At 43.0% G+C, this 25733-nt stretch overlaps 1 long non-coding RNA gene across 1 annotated transcript; it reads right to left on the reverse strand.

The window, feature by feature from the left end:
• Window positions 1–7646: 7646 nt before the first annotated feature.
• Window positions 7647–13337, reverse strand: LOC106146821. Its single transcript, XR_001231422.1, has 3 exons — window positions 12819–13337; window positions 11390–11482; window positions 7647–7918 (listed from the first exon to the last, which is right to left on the reverse strand). It is a non-coding gene; the product is annotated as an uncharacterized LOC106146821 (long non-coding RNA).
• Between the last annotated feature and the right edge of the window lie 12396 nt (window positions 13338–25733).

Here is a 25733-nt window from a genome sequence, read left to right on the forward strand (position 1 = left end):
CATTTATCTATGTATAGGTCCTTGTATAGACCTATATTCTCATTTCTGGGTGAATTCCTACACAGTGAATGGCTAAGCCACATGTAAGTGTTTGCTTTACTCACGAAGACACTAGTAAGATGATTTCCAAAGCCAAGTGGATTGTATCTTTTAACTTTCATGCCAGACTTTTATGAGCGGTTCAGTTCCTGTGTGCACTCACCAACAATTGGTATTAATAATCACTTTAATTTTATCAGTTCTAGTCAGTGTGTAATGCCATTTCATTATGATAAGTTAGCATTTCCCTAATTGATAGTAATGTTGAGAATCTTTTCCTTATAATTTTTTCATAAAAGTTTCAAGTGTTTTAGAACATATTTCATCTTTTTCTTAAATTGCCCCCTTTGAGAACTCTTTTAATGTTCTTTATACAAGTCTTTGTTGAAAGCAAATTTTGCAAATATTTTCACCCAGTCTGTGGTCTATTTTTGCACACTCTTGATGTTTCTGAAGGAATAAAAGAATTTTATTTGGATGATTCCAATTTTTGAATTTTTTATACTTTATAACGTTTTTGGTACTAGTTAAAAATATTTGCTAAACTAACAAACACTAAGATTTTTCTCCTGCGTGTTCCTCTGGAAGGGTTTATACTTTCAGCCTTTCTTTCTGTTCACTGAATATATATTGTGAAGTAAGTATTAGGGTGTTTTTTTTCTTTTTTTGTTTACATGTGTCCATCTACAACAGTTTGATGAAAAGATAATTCTTTTCTTAAATTGCTTTAAAACCTTTGTTACAAATTAATTGTTCAGACTCGTGGGAGTCTGTTTGAGGATTATCTGTTCATTGTCATCCATGTGTTTGTCTGTCTTTATGCTAGGACCACAGTGTCAGGATTACTTGCTTTATAGTTAGTCAACATATCACTTAGTATGGGTTTTCCAACCTTGCTGATCTTTTAAAAAGTAGTTCTGACTATTCTAGCTCACAAATTTTCTTCAAAATTTTAGAATAAGTTTGCCAATATCTGCAATATCAGCAATATTAATTGGGGCACTAGATAAGCTTGTTGTTACTGGGATGTCACTTCTGAAGGCCATCTCAGCCGAAAGAGCAAAGTAATACACGTGTGCATGCTAACCATGCGCATGTTCATTCCTACAAATATTTTCACGTGTGGCTATCTGTATCAACATGAAGTGGTACACTAATTCACACTGCTGTGTTGTTAATTCATAGCCATGGGCCCTTGTTGATGCTTACTTGTAAATTTCCAGTAAAACAATGAGTCACTTAGGCCCGCATCGCCAGCCCTTACTGAGATGGTTTCACGTATCTGTAACACAGTGTGATTCTCTGGTTAGTGTGCATTCTGTCCTTGGCTCCCCTGACCTCCTAACCTGCTCTTTAACACTTTTGCATTTATTAACTCTGTGTTATGATGTTACATGTATTGTGACAGATAATTAATATCATAATCTACCATTATAGTGTAATAGAGAAGAATTTCCCTGCCTTGAAAATACTTTTTACTTTGTGTATTCCTCTTCATTACTCTCCTGACAATACCTAATCTTTTTCCTTTTTTATAAAATATCACCTTTTCCAGACGGGTGCATAATTGGAATTACGTAGGAGGAAGTTTATTTACAGTGATTTCTGTCACTTTCCCATAATGTACCATTAAATTTCCTGAATGTCTTTTCCATGGCTCAGTATTTCATTTCTGCTTCTCATGGAGTGACATTGGATGAGAAAGTATATCAGAGTTTCTTTACCCATTCTCGTACAGAAGGACATCTGTATTGCTTCCGGTTTCGAGTCCTTATGAATAAACTGACATAAACATTCAAGCTTTCAAGTCACTTGAGTAAATACCTAGGTATATGATTGCTTGTGTGGTAATTCAGCTTACAAGAAATAAACTGTAGTACTATTTTGGATTTCTACCAGGAATGAGTAGAATTTCCTATTTCCCTAATCTCCTCCAACATCTTTAATTGTCTTCTCTGGCAAGGTGTTTGTTCAAAGATTTTGCTCAGTTTTAATTGGATTATGCTATTTTAATATTGAGAAATGAAGGGGCTGGGGATTTAGCTCAGCGGCAAAAGCGACTGCCTGGCATGCGCAAGGTCATGAGTTCGGTTCTCGGTAAGGGAGAAAAACCAAAAAAAAAAAAAAAAAAAAAAATATTGAGAAATGAAGTTTCTCTTTGACTTTCTTTGAATACAAGTCCATTATCAATCATATGTCTTGCAGGTATCTTCTCCTGGTCATTCACTTCTTTCATTCTTTTAACAGTGTTTTTTGTGGGGAGTTTTGGTTTTATAAATGCCCAATCTATTTTTTTTCTATTACAGGCCATGATTTTAGGGTATCTCAGAACTCTTGATAACTCAAATCACTTAAATTTTCTTGCATCTTCAGAAAGTTATATAGTTTTATATTTTACATTTAAGTCTACGATCCATTTTTCAGTTAATTTTTGTGAAAGATTTAAGACCTGTGTCTATAGGATCCTTCTGCATCTAAACAGGGATGGTTCCTTCCCCCTCTCCTTCTTTTGTCTTTTCCTCTGTATGTGAATGTCGGCTTATTGCAGCAGCATTTGTTGAAACAATGATCTTTTGCCACTGAATTGTCTTTACTCCTTTGAAAATCCGTAACTTTGCATTAAGTCTCGGAGGTGAGTAGTGCAGGCCCATGACTTCGTTCTTCCTCGGTATTTGTCTGCTAGTCCAGGTATTTTGCCTATCCATATAAACTTCAGGGTCAGTTTATTTATTTCTACAAAGTAGCTTGCTGGGGGTTTGACTGAGATTGTTTTGAAAAGGTAGATCGACTTGGGAAGAATTTACATCAGAACAACTCATCGAGTCTGTTAATGAGGATGGAATATCTTTATGTTTGTTTACTTAGATTTTTTTTGCTTTTCTGTCAACATGAATAGTGTTGTGTTTTAATTTCAAATTTGAAATTTGTGTTGTTGGTAGATAGGAAAAATCATTAACTTTTTATACTAACCATGTATCTTAAGGCTTTGCTGTAATCCAGGAGTTATGTGAGGATTTTTTTTTCACAAATCTTTGGATTTTTTCCACATAGACCACCAGGTCCTTTGCAAATAAAGAAGAATTTATTTCTTCCTTCCAAACATACATACTTTTCATTTTCTTCTGTTGTCTTCTGGTGTGCTAAAGGCTTTCCACATGCTGCTGGATAGAACAGCGAGAGGTGCTATCATTGCTTTGTTCCTATTCATAGAGACAAACATCCACCTTTCTCAGCATTAAATCTAATGTGACTTACAGGTTTTTAAAGAACCACATTGAAGAAGTTTCTCTATATTCTCAGTTTGCTGAAAGATTTCATCAGTAATGACTTAGATTTTGTCAAATGCATTTTCCATATCTCTTAAGATAAACGTGATTTTTCTTTAGTCCATTAGTGTGATAAATTGTATTAATTTCTTTTTAAATGTTGGAGTAGTCTTGTGGACCCAGATACCTCCCACTTGGTCATGATCTCTAATTTGCTTTTCTGTTCCTGAAAATGAGTTTCACCACAGGTTGCTTCTTAGGTAAAGTCCTGTCTGGACCCCTAGCGGGTTCACAGCTTCCTACTTTGGGGGCTCACACAAAACTTTGCTTCTACTTTTCTTATAGCACCTGTCATGGCATATTGTTGTGAAGTAAGTTCTGTAGTTACTGCTGTGAGCGTCTGAGAGCAGAACTGCTTGCTTTGAAAATTCTTTCTTTGTAATTGAAGCCCCAACTATAGTTATCTTTATTTTTTTCATCTCTAATGCTTACTACTGGGATTGACATTGTATGTATTCATCAAAGTTTATTGAAAGCAAACAAAAAATATCAATCAAGTTCCAGATTTAGATCACATTCCAAGCCAGCTAGCAGAATGTTGAAATACTTCAGTAATATAAATCTAGGGCTGAAGGTAACATATAGAAAGGAATCCCCATTCATTTTTAATGACATTTTAAATTAATAAGCTGGTGGACTTTATCAGTAATGCAGCTGCAGATTTCTGACCCTTGGACTCCCACAGGATAGGAAGGGAAGAAAAGGTAGTATTGGGATTTTATCATCAGTCTGGCCAACACAGATAGGGTTAGATATGTGTGTTGTTCTGTAAACATGCTGTTATTGAATATGACTTTTAGGTAGCTTCTACCACCTTGACTTGGTGCTGAGAGCAGCCTCTTCTAGTCCATTTCTACCCTGTCCTCTCCTCTCCTAGTATGGAGTTGAAAAAGAAGAGGAAAGGCATTTAGTATAATTATTGGACGTTGGAGGAATCCAAAATAAGTGTCAACATGTCAAGTCTGCATAATGAATCAGGGAGGAAATAATGAACAAAAGTAATTTCTTCTTAGAAGTACCTATAAAACCATAACAAAAAGAGATGTCAGTTTAGGTTCCCTTGTTTCTCTTTTGTTTTGAGTCAGAAATTTAGAAGGCCCTCCCTAGGGTCCTTCCTACTTTTAAATGAAGGTGCCCGTCGTAACTGGAGTCATACCTATGTTTCTCAGACAGTCCTTACTGCGAGTGTGTGAAACCATTTCACATATCATTGTTTTCACCGGGGATGTTTTATAGCCATGAATGAGTAGTCATGGTAACAAGCGTTACTGATTTGTGCTGTATAGGATAACTGTAGTCAATAGCATTTACAATAAAATTCTAAGTAATTAGAAGTATCCAACAGTTCCCAACACATAGAAATAAAAAATGTTGGAAGAAATGGAAATGCTAATTTCTCTAATTTAATCATTATTTGTTGTATACATGTATTGATTTTCTTAAATGTGCACAAATACTGTCATTTAGTTTTTAGAAATTAACTAAAATGTACACCTTTGTGTCTCATATATGCGAATATATGATAATAAAATGAATGACTCTTGCAGAAAAGACTCATGGTCCCCTCCTGGGCTACTGTCAACATCAGGTTTTATGGTGAGGACCTTCTCCGGCATAGTAAAGCAAGCCTGAAAACTGGTCCACTAATTGCAGTGGATTGCTTGAGCAGTGCTATTTTTGTCTTAAGAAACAACTACCCTTGCTGGAATTAGCCAGGCTGCTTCTTCCTGCAAAACTGTTAGTAGCTTTTACCCTGGTTCTCTCCTGCTCTCTTTGAGCAAACTTTTAGTCTGGCCGTATTTATTAGTGTTCTATTAACACTGCAGATCTGCGTAATTACTTTCAGAGATAAGTATGGAGATATTTTGGCAAGTGTTTTTACTTTTGATTATTTCAACATTCTCACAAGATAAAGGTTAAAAAAAAAAACCCTGAAATGTAAAAAGATGATCATTAAGGTCATGGGTCTGTCGAGGTAGAACCTAGACGTGGGCCCCTCAGGCAGGATACCTCCACTAGACAGTAGGGCTTGGAAGACTATGGTGCCAGCCAGTGTGCTGAAGGCTAGGCATACAGTACCTCACAACTGTGAAATATTATTGTGCCAGTTTTACCTAGAAAAAGACTGAGGCCTAGCAATGCGAAGCCATATTCTCCAGATGCACAATAATTAGTAAACCGTAGAACTGACTTGCCCCTAGGCACAATAGAGCCCAGCCTTTGGGCCATATTATAACACTTCAGTAGCTTGGGCGGAGCTGGTTTCCTATAAGCAAGATTACTGTGTTTGGTCATGTGGGCAAACCTTGCACAAAGGTTCCTGGTTTTTAAGACAGTGAAGCTAAACCCAGCCTGAGTATTGGCTGGTTTCATCAGGGCTTGGACCACAGCAAGAAGCATTTAGAGGAAGGAATAACTTAAAATTGAGCTGTCCAGCTGGGAAGACTTTTCTGCCTTGCTGGTTGGAAGGTGCCCTTTTTGCTCTACTTAAAGAGGTCACGTGTGCCAACCAGATCGCTCATAGATGGCACTATTATCCTTGCTGTTTCATTCCACTTATGAAATCAATCCAGGATACAACTGGAGCTTGGAAGGGAGGGGCCCAAGAATTTCCAAGGTAGTGCATAACTTCTTCAGGCAGGAAACAGTTTTCCCTGGAAAGAGCGTTGCCTCCTTCATCCCGACCAGTAGAACCCAATACCTACACTTGAGATTATGTACTTTTATGAAGCAATTCAAAGCTCATTGAACATGTTATCAGCTATGAACTTGCTACTGATTTTTAAAAAAGCCTATTGTATTAACTAAGCAGTTAATGTATCAGGCTACAAACTATGAACTTTTTTGATACTTGATGTTTCTAGTGAAATTCAATTCAGTGCCTGAGATGATACCTGGCAAGTCCATAAAACTTCAAAGATCTATAAAAGGTCAGCTTAACCACTTCAAATATCCCAGCATGCCCAGCATTTGCATTTCGGCTTTTCCACATGTTTACTGAGAGAGAATACTCCGGGGCTCTGAAGCACAGTGGATCTGTCAGCTGGGGCGTTCTGAGCTTCAAGTGGGGATGTGGATTCCCTGAGATTCTGGATTGTGTAAAAGAACTCAGGCTCATAGGCTGGCACTTTTTGTTTTGTTGGCAGTTGAACTGGCAATTGAACTCAGGACCCTGCACTTGCCAGGCAGGCACTTGTACCGCTGGGCTATCTCCCCTGCATAGGCTGGCCCTTTTAGGTGAGGGTCATAGGGCAAAGAGTGACTTAGCATGTGCTATGTGCATGGCAAACACATGGGCCCAACTAGTCTAAAGTTGCAAAAAGTCAGAGAATTCAGCAGCTGACCTGGCTACCCTCTGTTTGCCTCACACTGTTAAAGTTTTTTTTTTTTTTTTGTACTGGGAATCGAAGTCAGGACCTTGGGCTTGCCAGGCAGGAGCTTATGCCACGGAGCTATATCCCTGGCCCTTAAAGTTTATTTTCTTTTTTGTTGTTGTTGTTAAAGTTAACAGCCACTGAAGGAGTGGAAAATGCTCCCCATACAAGAACACAGCTGCTGTGAAAGCTGTAACTTGGAGTTTACTGACTTTGGTGCTTTGAAGGTTTTACCTGTTTGGTGAAGGTATGTGGGGTAGAATTTATGTCTCATTTTCAGACGAAGATCAGTCCCACTTTAAATATACTGTCCCTTTCACAGACTGCTTAGAGCTGCGGAGCTGTCAGAGTCTTCTATGCCGGTTCAATAGCTCCATTTCCATCGGCCTGCCCTAGAAAATACATTAGTCTGTGTCCGACTCACAAAATTGCTACCAAAAAGGCAAAATAAATTCCTTGTAAGGTCGTCCTTTCAGTCTGAACACTATCTGGTAGACTTCTTAAGGCACTAAAATGGCAAAGATCTTGGCTGTCTGCCTGGCTGTTGGAGAGGATGCAAGAGGTGAGGAATATAGCCAGGAACCGTAGTGTATGAGGACCCCAAGCCTGACTGAAAAAATGAACGCCAGTGATGTTCATATTGATTATAGCTGCTTATGCACACGGAGAGCAAAGCCAATCTGTGTGTGTATGTGAAGCTTGGGCCAGGGAACACAGGCAAACCTGTCAAGGAGAAGTAAAATATTACTCTTTACAGCGTTGTCCCAAGGAGTTTCAGAAAATGAAAAAAATCATAGATGTTTGCTTTTTCTTGTTTGACAAAGTAAGACAAAAAGTTTAAGAAAAATAAGGGCGGCGCTGAGAGGTCTGTAGCCTACACGCGGGGGAGAGACGGGTGTATGTGTCTGCGACCTCTCGCCTGGTCCCCCTGTGCTCACACGTTGCCAGTCTGTGTTCGCAGCCAGCTGTCTGATCACTGACCTTTTCAGAAAGGCGTCTGAGCTGGGGAATTTCAGCAGTTCACGCTCAAGCCTGGCTGAGGGGATCCTTCCTTCTGTGGTGGTGTTTTTCCAAACAGACTGGTTCTCCAGATGAAGTTAAGAGCTCCAGCTACCCTTGACGTTCAGTCTGTGTGTCAGAGATCTGTTTTCCAATAGGCTTCTTTGCAGTCATTTGAGACTATGGGGAACATATCATAACATTTACTTTCATTTTTTTTTTTTTTTTCATTTCTTCTGAAAAGCAATGTGGTACAAGTATATTTCTCTCTGGATAAAATCACGTGAAATTATTTTACTCTGCCTGACAGACTACATTGCTAATCCTTATCGTATGCAGTGTGTGTGTCAGACATGCATTACGGGTAACACACTCTTGTTGGACCTACTACAGTCTCTTGATATAAGCTTAAAGCTGCGGTAAGCATCAAAATATCTTAGTTCTCCCAACAGCTATAGATATTGAATTACTGGTTGTTAGTGCTATGGATATATTTTTAAAACTTACTTTAAGTAAAAGTACACATAAAACAGAGCCATTTGAGATCACTTCTGATCTGTAAGAGGTATCAAAAAATATATTTTACTGGGAACTAACCTATTCTTTGTCAAGTTGGTTGGCTATTTCTATATTTTTATGAAAGATAAGTGTTCCTTGAGATGGAAAGCAAGTTCTCTAAAGATGTTTCAATGCAAGTTTGTTTTTTAAAGCTCTTTTTCAGATTTGCGAAAGTCTTTCATCCCACATAATTTCCCACTAGCCTATTTTATTTTAGCCTGTTTTAGCTGAAGACCTGGTAGAGCTGAGGTGCAAGGAGAACATCATGGAGCCCCAGACTGAGGCTCTGGGGCTGCTTTATCACTAGGATAAAATCTTTGTCGTCTGATGTGTTGTCTTACACATCACAGGAATCCAATACGGAAGGCTTGGCTGAGCCTAATTTCTAATTTTTCTTTGTTGAGAATGCTCAAAAAAATTCTTACCTTTGAAAGAAAAAGATTCCTCCTCAAGTCTGCATAATGCCCTAGATGTGTTTCTGAGTGTACAAACATTTCTCTGCCCGTACTTGGTGGGGAGAGTGAAGCTGATTCAGTCATTTAAGAAAAATTATAAGTTCTGTAGATATTTTAAAACATTATAAATCTAAAATTTTTGCATATCCATAGCTCAAGTTATGTGCATAAGGCTAAAACCATTTACAAATTCATAGCCATCATGGCACAAACCTGACATATCTATTCTGTTGTTAAGAAAAATATCTTTTTTATTTTATTAGTACATGTTTCAGCACAGGCTGAGTGGGTACATGTGTATAATGCAGCTTGTTTTTTAAAAATCTTCTCCCTTCTTATCTACCTCCCTTCATCTTTAAATCCCTGTCCTCATTTTAATTCTCACTGATATCATTAATCTTATCTCATGTTTATGGCATATAATATTTATACTCATTGAGGTTGGTAAGTTCTTGTATATGGAACATCTTTAGTCTGTTTGCTTCTGCTTCTTCCCTTTCTTTCCCCTCACTCTCAGCCTCCAGGACCCCTTCCCACTTGTGAGAGGCCCATCCCCTTGCTTCCTTCTACCCATCCTTTGCACTATTTGTATGCACTTTACCTTACTCAAGTGACAGATGCTGTGTGGTATTTAAACTTGAGTGACTGATTTATTTCATCAACATTATACTTTCCAGATGCATCTGTTTTCCTACACATGGCTCAATTGTTTCCTTCTTTATAGCTGAGTAGTATTCTATTATATATAGATACCACATTTTCTTATCCAGTCACCTGTCGGTGGGGATACTGGTTGCAGCTATCATGAACTGTCCTGCTATAAACATTGAAATGCACGTATTGCTATAGTCTTTAGCTCTATAGGGAGATATCTAGAAGGGTAACTGATTACCTGTAGGAGCTGTGTCAAGCTCCTGGACAGTCTGCAAAGTGAGGGAATGTAGCCATGTAGGGAGGGAATGGAAAACAATTTGAAAGGAGCAAGCACACTTGTAAGAACACACAGATCTCCCCTGCAAATGTATAAGTAATTTGCATTGTCCTGGTGGAAAGAGTTACACCCTTCAAATCTTCAGTAGCATTGGCCTTTTATAACTCAAACTCAACCTGGAGGAGCTTTGCTCATGGGGACTAACAGACCAAAGCAGGAAGAGAATGCATCTCTTGTTCAAATAACTAGAGAGGCAGTACTTTGTGGGCTGTGATTACGTTTAGTCACTTTAATATGTACAGACAGTTTCCATGTGCAGAAGGCAAGAACTACTTTCCATGAAAATGAATTTTTCTGCGAGAGTTCTTAAATTCATGAATGTAGTCACACTGACCTTTCTTTGCAGTACTTAGAACACAGTTAGGCATCTGTGTTAAATTAGATTTGAATTTTTTCTGCTACTATAACAGGTTTTAAAATATAGGACACTAGCATTTTTAAAAATTTCTAGCTGATTTCAGACATTGGTTCAGGGTTTTATTACTACCAGTATTCCACTCAATTGTTTTTTTAAATCCCTTCTGTGCAGTTAGATGTAATTGTTTTCATTAAGTGTGATAGAAATAATGTTTTAAATGGCTTTGTAAAATTGGCCATAAAATGAGTTCTTGCTTGGGGAAAACATGTCATATAAATAAATAATTTACACACACACACACACACACACACACGCGCACGCACACACACACTCACATACACATATAGAGTCTGCCAAAAAATGTATACACACTTCAGGAAAAGAAAAATAGTATGACGTTTTTTCAACAGATGGTGTTATCCTCATATGGGGACTCTAAAGGTTGTCGTATAATGCAAAAAACCTGCTACACTGCCAGCCCTTAGAGAAGAAACTGAAAATGCATGCGTAGCAATCTCAGTGACCAAGCTTACCTAAGCAGCAGTTTGCCATACTAATAAATGTATGGAAGATGATGGCCACCAATTTGAGCACCTCTTATAATTCTAGAGGCCAAAGGTAACTTGAATTAATTTCACGATGTCTCAATAAATTTAGTATTAAAATATTTGTATAAGCTTTTCTTTTCCTGAAATCCACACTCCCCCATCAGAAATTACATTCATAATACACTGGGTCTATGGAGAAGCCTGTATAAATGTAATGGTGGAATATTTAGTTAGAGCTTCTTTTCAATAAATTGTGTTAGGTTTACTGATTTGTGCTGTAGAATGGGAAGGTTGCATTTCAGATATTAAATCATGGGTCTGTATAGGGTTCTTAATTAATTAGACTTCAGGGACATGCCAGGTTGCTGAGGTTTCTAATCTGTATTAACTAGGGATGTTTTCCAAAAATAGATTCAAAATCAATTACGTAGATTAAATTGCTGAATTGATCACTTGGATGATGACTCAATTAAATACAAGTGAAAGGAAAATGTTTTTGTAATTTAATGTACAGCGGGCTCATGGTGAACAATTCAGATGTTTTTACCCAAATGTGCGACTGCATTGTGAGTGGTGGTCAGTGGGCACGGGATGCCATCTGCTGAACTAATAACCTGTCATTGTCATGGACCACATTCCTTTACACCTGTAGATTAGAACCCTCAAGGGAGCGCATATCACAGAGACCCCACCTTCCTGACCTCAAGCTTGGTCAGTGCATTTCCCTTAAAGCTCTCTGACCTCACTCAAGTAGTCTCTGGTGTGACAGAAGGAGCTCTGAAGTCAGCACTGGAAGGTCTGAGGCTCAGAAGATTCTGGAATGGCACCATCATCCTAAGAGCAAAGAAGAATTAAGGACACATGAGGATGAGGGAGGGCGTGTATTATAATAGCATGCCACTCAAAGGAAGAAGTAGTGGTCTGGGTCCCGTGACCCCATATCTATGCTTTAAAGGATCTGAAATTGCCCTCATCCCTACCCTACAGACATGATGACTGCCCAGGAACACCTCAGACAAGAAGCTTGACGATGCTTGTTTAGCTTCTAACCAAAATAAATTTAATAGAGAGCATTATTAAGGAACGGGTGTCCCATTAACTGAACGTGGCAAGCCAAAATTTATCTAGGATTACAAATTTAGTAGAGCAGTACCTCTGTTCATAAGCTCAGTTCTCTCCGCGATGCTTGTGTGCAAACTGAACTGGACAAGAGCTGAACCAAATTTCCCCATGAGGCCAGCATTCAACCAAACCATCAAATTTGATCCAGTTCTCATCAAATTTGGTTTGTGACAAGAATCATGGAAAGAACCAAGTTGGTGAACCAAGGTACCACAATAACTGTCAGTTATTTTTTTACATTTCCATGCCTTACACTTATACAATTTGATTTGATGTAGTCTCATATCATCTTTACTAAACGGGGGAGGTGGTGGATTTGTTTCCTTTATGTGTAGGTCAAAGTTAGGAGTAATAATACTAACGTCTGCCAGTGAGGACTTGCTTTAGGCGAAGCACTGTGCTAAGTGCTATACAGATTTACGTCATTTTCTCAGCAGCTTTGAACAGAATGCTGTACTGCAGCATGGGGACAGAAAGCCCGATTCATAATGGCTTAACAAAAATGGGAAGTTTATTAACTTCCATAACATGTGCTCACTTACCATTGAGCTTATCCCTTTGCCCCAGGAAAACAGTGAGCTGATGGGCTGACCCTTGGGGAACTGAAGCTGTAGGCAGAGATAAGCATGAAGAAGAGATCTCCAAATAAAAATCAAGGGGAACAGTCAGTGGAAGGGACACTACTGAGGTTGAGAGAAAACTCAGTGAAAACAGTTATATGATTTAGTCAGCCTTTGGAGGATAAGTGGGGGACTGGACTGCACAGTGAGCACCATTCTACAGGTCCATGTCATGCCCCCATTATGCAGGTGATGTGACAGGGCTGGATGTACAGGTAAAGAATGGCCTTTCTGCAATAGTTCCACCGTGGTGCATCCCCTAAAGGCCCCTGTGTTGATGGCTGGCCCCCAGCTTGGCATTGTAGGGAGTCGGTGGAGCCTTTGAGAGGTGGAAGCTAGTAGGAGACTGTATTGGTTAGGGTCCTTTAGAGAAAAAGAAGAAACAGATTTTATATATACAGGAAAAGAGATTTGTTAGGTTGGCTTACAGGATCAGAGGCTGGAGAGTTTGACAGGGTCCCTCTGCTTGCTGGAGAGCCAGAGGATCCAGTAGCTTGTCAGCCCGAAAAACTGGACGCCATAGGACAAGAAAGTTCAAGAATGCTTCTCCAGTCCCAGGCGGAAGGCCTGGCAGCTCCTTGGAGAGGTGCAGCTGGAGTCCACTGGGCAGGGCTGAAGACATTGGGGTTGATGTTCACAGGAGATCACAGCAGCAAAAGACACACCTACTTCAGCAGACTGAGCTTGTGAGCCCTGTCTTTCCCCTGCGCTTGTGTCATGTGGGCCGCAAGCCATGGGTTGCTGCTGCCCACATTCGGGGCAGGTTTCTCCCCTGCAGTCTGCTGGCCCACAGGCCAGTTATCTCTGAGAATGCCCTCAGGGACACACCCGGAAGTGTGCATTACTAAGCTCCCAGGTTTCACTCAAGCCAACCAAGGTGGCAATCAAGATGAACTGCAGAGCGTTTCTGTTCATTAGGAGTGATACCTGCCCTTCTCTCTGTCTCATTTTTGCAGCCCAGAGGTAAGTGGCTTTGCCCCAGCCTGGGCTCCCTTCCTGTGCCTGCCTTGCCACAGGCTCAAAAGCAACCGGCCAATGGACTGAGCCCTGAGACTTCCAAAACCATGAGCCACAATAAACCTTTCCTCTCCACAGGTCGATTATCTCAGGCATTTGTTACCGTAACCAAAAGCTGAGTAGCGCGGTCTCTCTCACAGGTCCCTCTCCTGATGTCTCCAAATGCAAAGACCTATTTTCAAGTGAGGACTTGTTTCTGAGCAAACACCTTTGACAACAGTAGTTCTTCCCTTCGATGAAAACTCAATAAAAGTACTGGTTTAATTATTTTTCCCCACTACCTTCTAACAGGGATTTTTCGGTACAAGTCTATATAATTGGCAATTCATTATTCCTCCTGAAATCCTTCAACTTTTCACACATTCTTTAGCAGTGCGTAATGCAAAGACTAAAAGCAAGGGCAATTTTTTTGTCAACAAATTGTAATAAATTTTGAACACAGTTGCTTTGTGCAAATTAAGTCTATAAATGTAGACTCATGGGGTTTGTGTTGTTCTCCATGGTATGCTTAATTTTCTGGCAGTCAGAGGTTTTCTCATCCTCCTATAGCTGTTCTGCAAATGTCAAATTATTCCTTATCCTATGCTGTACTGTAGGTTTCATCTTCTTCCAAGGTAATAAGGATCTATTCACATCTCTTGATACCCAGGGAAATAATCTTGGTGTCTTTATCTTTCAGCCTGTTGGAAAACTTCATCTTGGAGTCAGGTGATGAGATTATACCTGGCAGAATACCGCGAAAAAAAATCATGAGGGGGAAAAGAAACTTCATCTTCCTGCCTATAGAGACCCACAAATTCTACCATGTGAATTCTTTCATTTTGGAGCAACTGAGAGGAGAGAATAAAATAGAGGGCTGCTCACTTCATCCTGCTTTTTCTGTTGTTGTTTTTAATGTCATGGGCTTCTTTGTCAGCTTGATGAAGCTGATGCTGTCTTCCACAGAGAAACACACTGTCTAAATTCCTTTGTGATTACAAAACCAATCACTTCTCTTGAAATAGACTTCTACTGGTCAGTCACTTGGCGGAGGGGCATCATGGAGTCCAGTTTAAGAATCAGTGTTAGGTAGTACTAGGCTTCAATCAGGGTCTCTGCCGGAAACAGGGATCCCCCCTCACGCTGGGGTAATACGAGGACAATTTCATAAAAATAGACTTACAAAGTGTGTACAAGGTGGAGGGAAGCCATTCAGGACAGTGAATTGGGCGTTTCCAGAAAATGTTGAGCTATTATCAATCCAGAGACAAAGGGAAGTGAGAGGGGGTGGACCTTGCAAGAAGTGACTCAGCCTGGGAATCCGGCAGCCAGCAACAAGCGACCCTCACAGGAAGGGACCTGTGAGCACGCACATCCTCACTTCCCTCCCTACTGCTCTGCAGAGCTTCTCAGAGATAACATGTATTAAGCGGACTTTTTAAACTGTAAATCAGTGTAGGCCCCAGTGGTCACCTCCTGGAGGCAGAGCCAGTGCTGGCATGTAGACCTCCATACTGGCCCATGCCTAGGTCGTGTGCTTTGCTGATCAGGAGTCCCATCCAAAGGTAGCAGAGGGAAGTAGCCAAATTACCACACACAGATGATACTTGCAAAAATCTTCACCTGCTACCACTCAGTCTTTATTTTTGTTGGCAAATATTTTAAAATACTTTAAACCATATATGGAATTAGAATAATTTATTCCTCTCCCTCTTTTGCTGGCATAATTCTTTGTGATTGATTTAAAAAGCAACACTCCCTGATAGATTTTCCAGGAAATCTCATTATTTGCAGGTTCCCTGAGCCACCTGTCAGCCAGCATCTTTCTGCACTAAAGGAGAAATCCTTCGCAAGTTTCACCTTGAGAAATAGTTAAATTCACCAAATTCTTCAGGCATGGCTAGTTGGTCTTTGAAAATATAGGTGGAGTTCTTAGGAACATTTGAAAATTCATTTGTTCCAGTGATTTGTATCGTCACTCTGCAAATTACCCAAAACTATTTAAGAGCAAAGAAAGAAAAAAGCGATTATGATCTACTCAGAGAGACTTATTATTTTCTCAGGGAGAGTCAGAGAGAATATATACTCACTGTTCCCAAAGCGTTTCCCTTTCAAAATTCAAGAATATAAATGGCCCTCTGACCTCACATGTCGACGGTCCAGAGGTGTGAGGCGCATAGCCAGTTACCTTGGTGCGGAGGTAAAGCTACTACAGGAATGGGTTTCATTTTCTCTGGCAGTGCAGCCTGCATGACTGCTAAATGATTTGCATACGGGTGTACCAGGAGTTCCCAGAACTCGATCCTGGGTGTTCCGCTCCTCTGTTTCCACTGCTGGTTGTCTGATTCTGTTTGGGTGTATGTCTCCATGTGTCATAATGTTCTGTTTCAAAATACAGCAAAGTTAAAGAAATTTTGCTTCCTTAAAAGCACACTGAGTGCTTCAGTGTGAGAGATGGAGGGTTTTTCCCACAGGGATTTTTTGTTTGTTTTGTTCTGCTTTTTGTTTGTGAACTGCACAGTAGTTCTCTAAGACTGATTTCCCCCAGCCAAGGACAGAATGGTGAATTCTCTTCTGACACAGGCTTTCCTAAATACCACGTTGCCACCAGCGGTGTCCCGCTGGCTTTGTCTTCTTTCCCGGGAACTGGATGTGGTCCGTGACTTGGTGCCTACACAGGGTAGCACAAATGGGGATATTTTCAAAACCTCTCTTTCCCTCCAACAGTGATTCTCTGCAGAGGAATTCTCATATTTTTTTCTTTAATGAACTCTCAGAGGGTGAACAGAGATGAAAAGGGGGGAAGAGCTGAATTTTTCTGCTCTTGTTTTGACCAGAACAGTCCTAAAACCTTCTGTTGATTGAGCTGGGGGAGAGCGGTTTGAGTGAGGTTAATGTTGGAATCGCTTAGCCTGGTCACTCCTTCTGCGAGTGTCTGCCTGAATTAGGACAGCCTGCCAGGTGTCCATCTGTTAGCAATACAGCCTCAGCCACAAGCACACTGAGTTAGTCTTGCAAATAAAACTTGTTAAAAGCTACTGCCTCCAGCCTCCACCCACTGCAGTTAACTGCATTAAATCACCTCTAACTAGTATTTATTTTCTTAGGCGTTCCTTACTTGTGCAGCTGTGGGCATGCCACTGGCCTTTGATTTAAAATAACCCCACCAGGATGAGCGTTTAGAGTCCCTGAAGGCCGGGATATGTTTAGGGTGATGTCTGAACGCTGCATCCCACCTGAACTTGCTCAGGCTGCTCCCCTGCATCCGGGGATTCTGGTCTCCCCTATGTACAAGGCTTTCAGTCTTGGAGCTGAAGGGTCAGCTGATTTCTTCCAGATGATGGCAAACCATAAAGACCCCTATGAGAAGGGTTGTATTGCGAGGAGTGGGAGACTCATCCTTAAGCAGTTGCCCCACACTAGCCCCCCAGTTTTCTCATGTCAATGAACTTGGGTGTCCAAGGCAAGTACGGGCTCGTTTGACTCACCTGTGAAATCTGAGTTGACAAGGGAGTCGCAGTTGTACCTGGCACTGGTTTTTTTGTGGCATGCGTTCATTTTCTGTTCATTTACATGCTTGAAATCTTGAGACCAAACACCAGACCAGTGAACCCTTGCTGAAACTCTTTCATCTGAAAGCAATGTGACGTTCTCAATACAGTCTTTTATGCGGTAGTGCTTTTGGATTTGTCTGTAGTAGAGAAGAATCTTGGTCAGTGTGGGCTGAATGAAAGGACACTGAGTTAAAAAAGATGGCTAGGGAAGGAAAAGTGAATCGGTGGTGAAACACCTTGTGTAATTCTGGATTCTTTGTACCCTTTGGAATGAAAAAAAGAGAGCCATTTGTTACGAGAACTCTCAGAGGACATGCTTATATCTGAGCAATGTATGTCTGAGACAGTAGGAAAATATTTATGGCTAAAACACCATGAGAGAAATAGTGGCTTTTTACTAGTAAACTCTAACTTCTGCCCACTGAAGTAGTGTAAGAACCAGGGGGCTTCACAGTGCATGGTGCACACTCGTTACCGAGCAATATTGTTTGAATCAAGGAGAGAACAAATAAAAGAAAAATGATGATGCTGATGCTACCATTACAGAATAAGCTTTAAAAGAGAGTAAGATCAAGACTCATCAAATCATCCAAGTGGAGTGTTATCTATGTTAGCCAATGGAGAATACTATTACAGCTGGCTCAAAGGAGAAGTCAAACAGGCCCACAGTCATAGCTAAGGAATGCTAAGACGAATTTACAAAGAGATGTGAACTTGGTCCGTATCACAAGGTGGTGATCCGTTGTCTTCCATGAGACCTGCTGTGCATCAGTATGGTCAACAGGAAAGTGCACAGTTGTGTTTTCTACGGTTTGCCTTCTATATCTACAGAGTTGGGAAGCAGCTGAAGGAAAGCAAGTGTGTACGCCCTGCAGAATGAGATAAGTGTAGCTCCAGCGTGGAACCCCATCCAGCCATCTCTCTCGAGCCCATCTGAAAGTCTTTCATAAGTCTTCCCTAGGGTGCCTTGTCTGCTCGGTGTGATTCTGAATGATATGCTTTACGTCAGAGTTTATCTAGCTTTCACAATAACTACTCCAAGGGCACAGAGCAAGTAAGCAATGGGTCCATGTTTGGACTCAGATTGTCCAGGTTCACACCACCAGGCTCTTACTGACTGGGCACAGTGCCCGGGGTTGGACGTGGTCAGCACGTACGAAGTAGTTCAGAGCAGAGCTCGGGGACGGCTGCTGCTCCTCATCTTCACCTGGCATGGGAGTCATGGGGGGAAGCGGGGAAGCTGAGGTTGCAGTGAATTCTCCCTGAGCCTGTGGCAGGAGAAATGGGTGCATTGTTGTTCCTGGTTTCCCTTGGTTTGCTCATCAAATCTTCATTGATGCTTACCGTGTGATGTAGTCAGGCTTTACAAGGGAAAAGATTTAATACAGGACACATAATTAATAGGGTTATTTTATAATATTCACCTGAAGAATCAAATGCAAAGTGTGCAGGAAATCTGTCTAGAGACTCAGTGGACCCAGCTGAAGGCCTGGACCCCACAGCAATGTCCTATATGAGTCCAGCTGAAGACCTAGAGGCCATGGCAATGTCCTCCATGAGTACAGCTGGAGGCCTAGAGCCCACAACAGTGTCTCGAGCAGGCCTGTTTCACGGATCCGTGCTGAGAAGGCCCAAAGGTCAGTGGTGGAAGCTAAAACATCTGCATCAGCAGCATGATCTGTGCCATCAGGCTGAGGGGTCTGCACTGGAGCCAGGAAGTGATGCTCAAGGTAAGGACCAGAGCTCCTCTGAAAAGAACCATAGCCGTCCTCAGCAACAGTGAGGACCCGAGCTTCTCTGATGATGAGAATAACTGAGTTCATAGCAGGAGAGCCAGCGTGACCAGCTTCTCCAGGAGAATCAACAGCACACCATCTTACCCTCCAGTTCTCCTTTTATGTGTTTGGCAACAGTCCTCAGGTGGGCCTTCCACTCCAGCACCACGCTGATTCAGTTCAGCTGGGTGCTACAAGTTAACCATTAGTTAATCCACCGCATCATGTTTAATCTCATTATGATTTGTGAATCCACACTGATGCCACAAGCAATGGTTCTGAGTTGAGTAGAATTAAGTAATTAATTACACCTAGTCATATGTCTATTGCAGTCCAAGCAGCGGAAACATTTGGGCCCAAAATTGGTCCAGTGTTTGCTTCAGGAAACAGCCTGAGCCTCTAGAGGTCTGCTCTCTGGGCGAGGCCTTACGTGAGGACACACGCCCGCTCCCCTTCTGTATGTGGGTCATTTGCTGTGCTCCTCATCCCCAGGGGAGCACACCTGGTTTTGTAAAGTGGGGCATGGGAAATACTGTGAGTTGCAAATTCCTAGTCTGGCAAAAATTCTGACCTATTCATTGTCTCCCCCAGTTTTACTGCTCTGTATTCAAAAAGTAAGTCCAGGAAATATTTAATACTGTCTTAGAGCTGTGCCCGTGGAGCTTACAACTTTACCATCCTTGGCCTTCTGCGAGCTCCCCTCCGGACATCCCCTTCCCCAGGGAGAGCACTGGGGACGTTCCTAGGTATTGTGTCATGGATTTGCAAAGCCTAGAGGGAGAGGAAAGCACATAGAAAGCTCACATTCTCTTGCTGCCTCTGCCTTATAATGCACTAGGCCTATACTTTGGAGGTCCCCAAGAGAAGGAAAGAACAGGGTCTCCTTCCTTCAGGTAGGGCCTCCTTCTTTCAGGTGCGGTCTCCTTTGCTTTGGGTCAGCTCAGAGTAAAGAAAGTTAGTCATGTATAGTTTTGAGGACATGATTTTTCTGGGGGGTGGTGGTGGGACTGGGTTTTTATTTTTAAATAAAGAAGGTTTGGTCCTTCATGTGTAAGTAAGACTTGGGAAGGACCTAATGTATGAGGTTCTATAAAAGGACAAAGTAAAACAAAATAAAAAATGACAATAGAAATAATGTCAAGTCTATATCACGGTTTGGATATAAAATTGCCACAATTCTGAAAACATCCTGTAAGAGATTTGGGGAGGGAGAGGAAGGGCTTACATTTAGTCCAACAATCTCAGAGGAGAAGCTCCAGGAGCACAGGGAGGGGGCTGCTGGGCTTGATTTATTGATGTACCTAGTTCTGTGCAGCACTTCATGGGCAGTTAGAAGTCCTCTGTCGTGGGAGAACTGGCAACGCTATAAATTAGGGCTCCCTTGTTACAGCCCCAGAGACTGTGCATGTACTCCAAGCACCAAGAGCAGTGTTTGATATAGCTGATACCCAAGAAACCTTTGTTGAAGGAATAAATGAATGCTTTTGACATTTATAGGAACCTCAAAGTAAATTTCATCCCGGTAAAATAACGTCCTTAAGCGATCAAAATTTAGAATTGCATCTTGAATTCCCTTGACATTGCGATCTCACTTATGTGGTAGGCAATAAATTGCAAGTAGATTTCACACCCGATGCTTTTAGCTTTTAAACAAGGGGCAGAGATCACGTTCACACCAAGTCTGTTGGCTTTAAATCTAATGTTTGGCCAGGACACAGCCATACCCTCGCAGGAGAGATGCCTGTGTCCCACGGTGAAAGGCCCCTTACTGTTGGTCCAGGAGCTCCATGGCCCTTCTTCAGTTCTAGAGGACCAGAATCAGTGACCTTCCAGCTCCCCCACCCCGCCACCTCTGTTATGGCTTGCTGGGAGATTCAAGAGCAGACACACATTACTAGACCTTGACGGTGCTCAAAGCATCGTGGACCTAACACATTAAAATTCGGCTAGCTGGTTTCCCCTGGGACTCTGCTGACAATGTCTGCTGAGCAGAAAAGATGTAATGACGTAACCAATCACAGTGGTTGGCAGCACTGTCACCCCAGGGACCCAGGGTGAAGCTGATTATCTGAATGTTAGTATGTTGTTGCCTGCTGGGCAGACACCCTCATGCACCTGAGTCTGCTTCTGGTTGGAGGTTTTGGGTGACTACGGTGCTCCTGTCATTGGTAGAGGACCCATGGGAGCACACATGAGAGAAGCGGGCCTCAGCTCTTGGACCGTCTTCAAGAGAAAGTCACAGATCATGTAGGACTTTGACCTCCCCGTCCCTGCCTGTCCTCGGGAACCCTGCGGTCTGCTGTCGGGGCAGCGACTCCCTTGTCCGTTGTCTCCTCACTGAATTCTCCCCTTCAGGTGCGTTTACCTGTCCATCTGTTGTGTCCAAAGCTCAGTGTGGGCCCTGCAAGGGCATAACAGGGGTCTTGTGAGGAGGCAAGACAGTGGCCAGCTATGCCAGCCCTCCTTCTATGAAATAGAGAAATACAGGTATGCGGGATCGCTGGGCAAACACGGACGGGCTTGGGAATGCAGTAATGAGAGCTGTGGCTATCCGGCTGCCCTGCGTGCAGCCCAGCTAAGGTGAGACCTGGAGACCCGGAGACAGCTGACTGGCATACCGTGACAGTCTGCTTTCAGCAACCCTGCGAGGCTTCTGCTCAGAGAGCCTTCGGGCCGCCTCGCTGAGATTTTGTCAGCACCTCTGCCGCACACAGGCCTGCCATGCCCGGCTCTAAGCAGTGGGTCTTCTTAAGATTTAGCTTTTCAAGTTATTGACTGTGAGATTCGTTCTGCAGCTTCTACCCTTGAGCCCCCAGGCCTTCCCAGGTGAAGCAGGAGAGGTGATTCCACCTTGCTAAGGAAGATGCATGTGAGGAATGACTCTGGGGGTTCTTCATGCTGCTTCGTGTGAGGTGCAGAAACGAGGCTATTTCAGACGAGATCAGGCGCGTTCAGGGTGCTATGGCCATAGACAATAAGGCTATTTCGGTGCCATGAGCCAAAACCTGCTACGTTGTTACAACATCTGTAAAAGAAAGTTAAAGCTGTTACTACGTATAAAGCTGCTAAAATGGTGGAAACAGAGATGCATCTATCTATCAGAGTGAAATAAAATCCCTGTATCCTGGAACCAAACAGCCAGGACCCATGGGACACAGCCAGGGATTAGGCTGGGGCTGTCTTGTGTAGTATCTTCTCTGTGTGTAGCATCTTGATTGTCATGGTCTCAGTTGCTTTCTCAGTGCTGGGACAAACTACCAAACATTCATAAGTTAAGGGAGCGGAAGTCTATTTTAGCTCACAGTTTGTAGAAGTTTCGGTCCTTGTTGGCTGGCTCCAGCATATGGTGGCATGGCAGAGGGGCATGGCAGAGCAGATATCGTCCATGGCAGGTACGGTGCAGCAGGGAAAGCCCCCTTTCCCTTTGTATTCCATCCAGTCTACAGCCCTATTGGATAGTGCCATGCACACCCATGGTGGGCCTTATCTGACCCAGAACTAGGATAAACCAATCAGTGGACTAACTTGGTTATCGCACACCCTTAACCCATATTCATACACCCCACATCCAGCCACCTCTGAAAACCCCCAGCGATGAGGGCGCGGGGCTTTAGATATAAGCCATAGCAGTCATGTTAGGGAGGGGGTGACTTCATTCTAAGTGCAGTGAAAATACCGCAAGGGGTTTTGGAGGACTCAGGATGGATGTTAGAGGATGTGCACGATTCTAGTTCCACTTCTGAAGAGTGTTTCTGGGGAGAGCAGATCAAAGAGGGTGGGAAAATGGTCTATGTCAGGGAAATCAGGAGGGGTGAGAACAAGACTAGGATAGCTGCGGAAAACCGAAAGTGGTAGCTTCGAAAGACAGTGAATTCCATCAATGTGTCTTTCAAGAGGAGAAACTGATAGGGTGGTGATGGTGCGGATGTGGGTTGAGGGAGAAGAAGGTTCCAAGGCTGACATGGAGGTTACGTAGGATTAGGGCCCACCGATGGGCCTGGGAGAGGGTCAGCAGGGCTGCTGCGGGTGGGAGGAGGAGTCACGAGCTCACTGTGGTTCATTCTTCTGTAGAAGTTGCCCGTAGTCACCTGGTGATGTGACCGAGACCAGCAGGTACATATGGGGCACTTACCTGGCAGTATTTGGAGCATAGGTAGAGACTTACTCAAAGAGGAACTTCAGAATTAAATGTCCAGCTGGAAGGTGATGAATTCACATGCATTTCAGAAAAAGATCAGCCAGGCAACTGGGAGAAAACCAGAAAATCATTGCTGGAGAGAAGGGGAAGGAAGTTTTATGTCACACACGTTAAGTGATGCTGAGAACGGACTGGCTGTGTCTGTGGGCTCCAGCACTGTGGAGTTTCTGTGTAATCTCAGTGAGTGTCATGAAGTTAGAGTACTGAGGGCAGAGTCGGCCGAGACATCAGGGGAGGCGGGGACATGAAGATGGCGGGGGGAGAGAGAGAGAGATCTGTAGAGGAGCTTGGCTGTGAAGGAGCAGAAAGAGGACCTGAGGCAGAGGACGGCAAGGAGTCACGTGAGTGACAGAGCAAGTACTGAAGTCAGAATAGTGACAGAAGGGAGAAGTCACCTGGAGACGTTGGCTAGAGACCCTAAGCACGAGTGCATGGCTCTCCGAGGCTGAAGAGGACTCTGGGATGGGCTTGAATAAGACAGACTTCTCCCAGAGGTCTCTGGAGGGGTGGGCGTTTTGTAGGCTGGTTGGGGATCTCTCTGTGAAGTGCCAGTCAAGGGATCACTGCGGGATGAGAGGGGAGAAGGACTATATGGACCTTGTGCAAGGGGCAGTGGGCTACAGCTGGGACCGTCAGAGGGGAAGTCCACCCGAGACAGTAGCTCCTCCTGTCTCCACTTCAGGAGAAGTATCAGTCTTGCTTGCACGGCCAGGACAGGAGAAGGCTGTGTGAGCTGCTCAGCAAAGTGCCAGGCCTCGTGGCTGCAGTCTGGAATCAGGTGCCAGCAGGGTTGGCTTCTCCCAAGGTCCCTCTCCGGAGCCTGCAGATGGTCCCCTTTTCCAAACTCTCTGGTGGCCTCTTCTCTAAGAGCTTCCCTTGCTTCCCTTGTTGAACCAGAGACTCACCCCAGCCCATGACCTCAACCCCCTAACTTGCCTCCTGGGCGAGGCCGTCTCCGAGGTCAGTCACTTTCTGAGGAGCTGGAGGGTAGCTAGGGTGCCAGCACAGGCATACGGCAGAAATGCGTAATAAGTAACGATCAACTCTTCTTCTCAGAAAATGGCAATGTCTTACTTACTGTCCTTAAAGTTTTTCTTTCAAAGACAGTGAGTGCTTGCGTTTTTTAAAAAAATCATTTTATTACAGCTTGTACCTCTAAAATCCCAACGTACAGTTTATTTTTCTTTTTTATAATTTTCACACCTATGGAAGTGTCAAATGGTTCATACAAATTTTCCGTACTTTGCCTCAGTTCAAAAATATTTTTTGAGAAGAAAAGGCAAGCAGAATTCATCCAATTCTTCAAGGAGATCCAGAGAAATGACATTGTTTTTCCCGTTTTCTTAGGAATTCTCTTGAGCAGTTCTGGTCTAAAGTACTTTCAAAAAGAGCCAAATTTGAAAACAAATTACAAATACCAGTCTTGCAGTAAAAATATGATTTTAAAAGGAAAATAAAGATATGCTCTTTCCTACTTTTTACAGTGTAGAAGTTTTCACCATTGCTGTCCTGAGAACATTTTCAATAATGTTTTCTTCATTTTAGAAGATGCTCACAAAATAAATGGAATGCATTGCTCCAAGGTCGATCCGTTCCTCCCCATTTCTCTCCCTGGTTGTGTATCTCACACTTTTTATGAACCTGTAACCATTTGCTCTGTCATAACCTTTTGCATCTAGAGATGCAACTATTGGTGGCTGATTAGGATACCTGGCCTATCGCCTCAGATTAGGTTTATCTATGAGTTGTAGATACCTGAGAAACAGCCCATTAAACAGGACAGGGAAATTTTGATGTTTTCTTGTAAATCTTTCCAGGGCCTACGACTGGAAAACGCTCCCATATCAGGTGCAAACCCAGGTTCCTTCCAGGTCTCCGCCCTAACGCTTCACCCTCTTCATCTCAGGGGGTTGCGAGAACTCCAGTCATTTCATCTGAGTCCTGATCAGAGGATGAATAAAGGGTGGAGAGTGTCATACTCTGTCCTTTGAAGGAATCTTTTTAGAAGTTCCATCCTCTTGCACATATATCTCACTGGTCAGAATTTGTAGTTAGATTCCCAGGAGCCTGGAGAGTGTTATTCTTTAGTGGAATACAACACTGTCCAGAATCGACTGAGGGCGTTGTCCCTGCAGAGTAGAGAAGAGATGCATTGTGCTGCAAAGATTGCCCACTGTGTGCACACCGTGAACACCGTGGCTGCCCCCAGGATCCGAAGGCAGGGTGACCGGGTGAGGCCAGACTGTGCAGAACAATACAGCAACAGCAAATAGGCACAGCAGCAGTGTTTGTGGGTGTGAAGCCACTGTCTCACTTGTCCCTGCAGTGGAGCCTTCCCATGACGTGGACGCTCATGGCGTGTAAATCATCTAGGGCTATGTTCTCTTGAAGAGAGAGGCTCACATTCGGGTCTACCTTTGATCCCACGCACTGCTGGCTGTGCCTTCCCAGTGATCCCTGAGCGCTCCACCCGCTGCTCCTGAAGGGACTTGGGGCCTGGGGACTCCTGTCCACACCTCGCAGGTCCCATGACGGTCTTCTGCTGATGTCCCTGGGATCACGTTCTCTCCCTCTGCTGTGCCTCCCTCATTCTGAGGTACTTTTGCACTTCTCCGTGTTATTTTCAACTCCCTTCTAAACACTTTTAAGATGCAGGCCCAGGTACATCGCTTAACCTCCTGAAAACCCTGCTGCAGCTCCGCTGGCGGTGGGGATGAAGCCAGCCCACAAGGTGAACCAATACTCTGGCTTGCTGATATCTAGCCTCACCTCTTACCAGCGCCTTTTCTCCTGAGCTTGAGTTTCTGCAAGTATGAGCTA

The sequence above is a fragment of the Chinchilla lanigera genome, unplaced genomic scaffold (assembly GCF_000276665.1).
Source record: "Chinchilla lanigera isolate Chin_1 unplaced genomic scaffold, ChiLan1.0 scaffold00096, whole genome shotgun sequence".
In the NCBI taxonomy this organism is placed as follows: domain Eukaryota; kingdom Metazoa; phylum Chordata; class Mammalia; order Rodentia; family Chinchillidae; genus Chinchilla; species Chinchilla lanigera.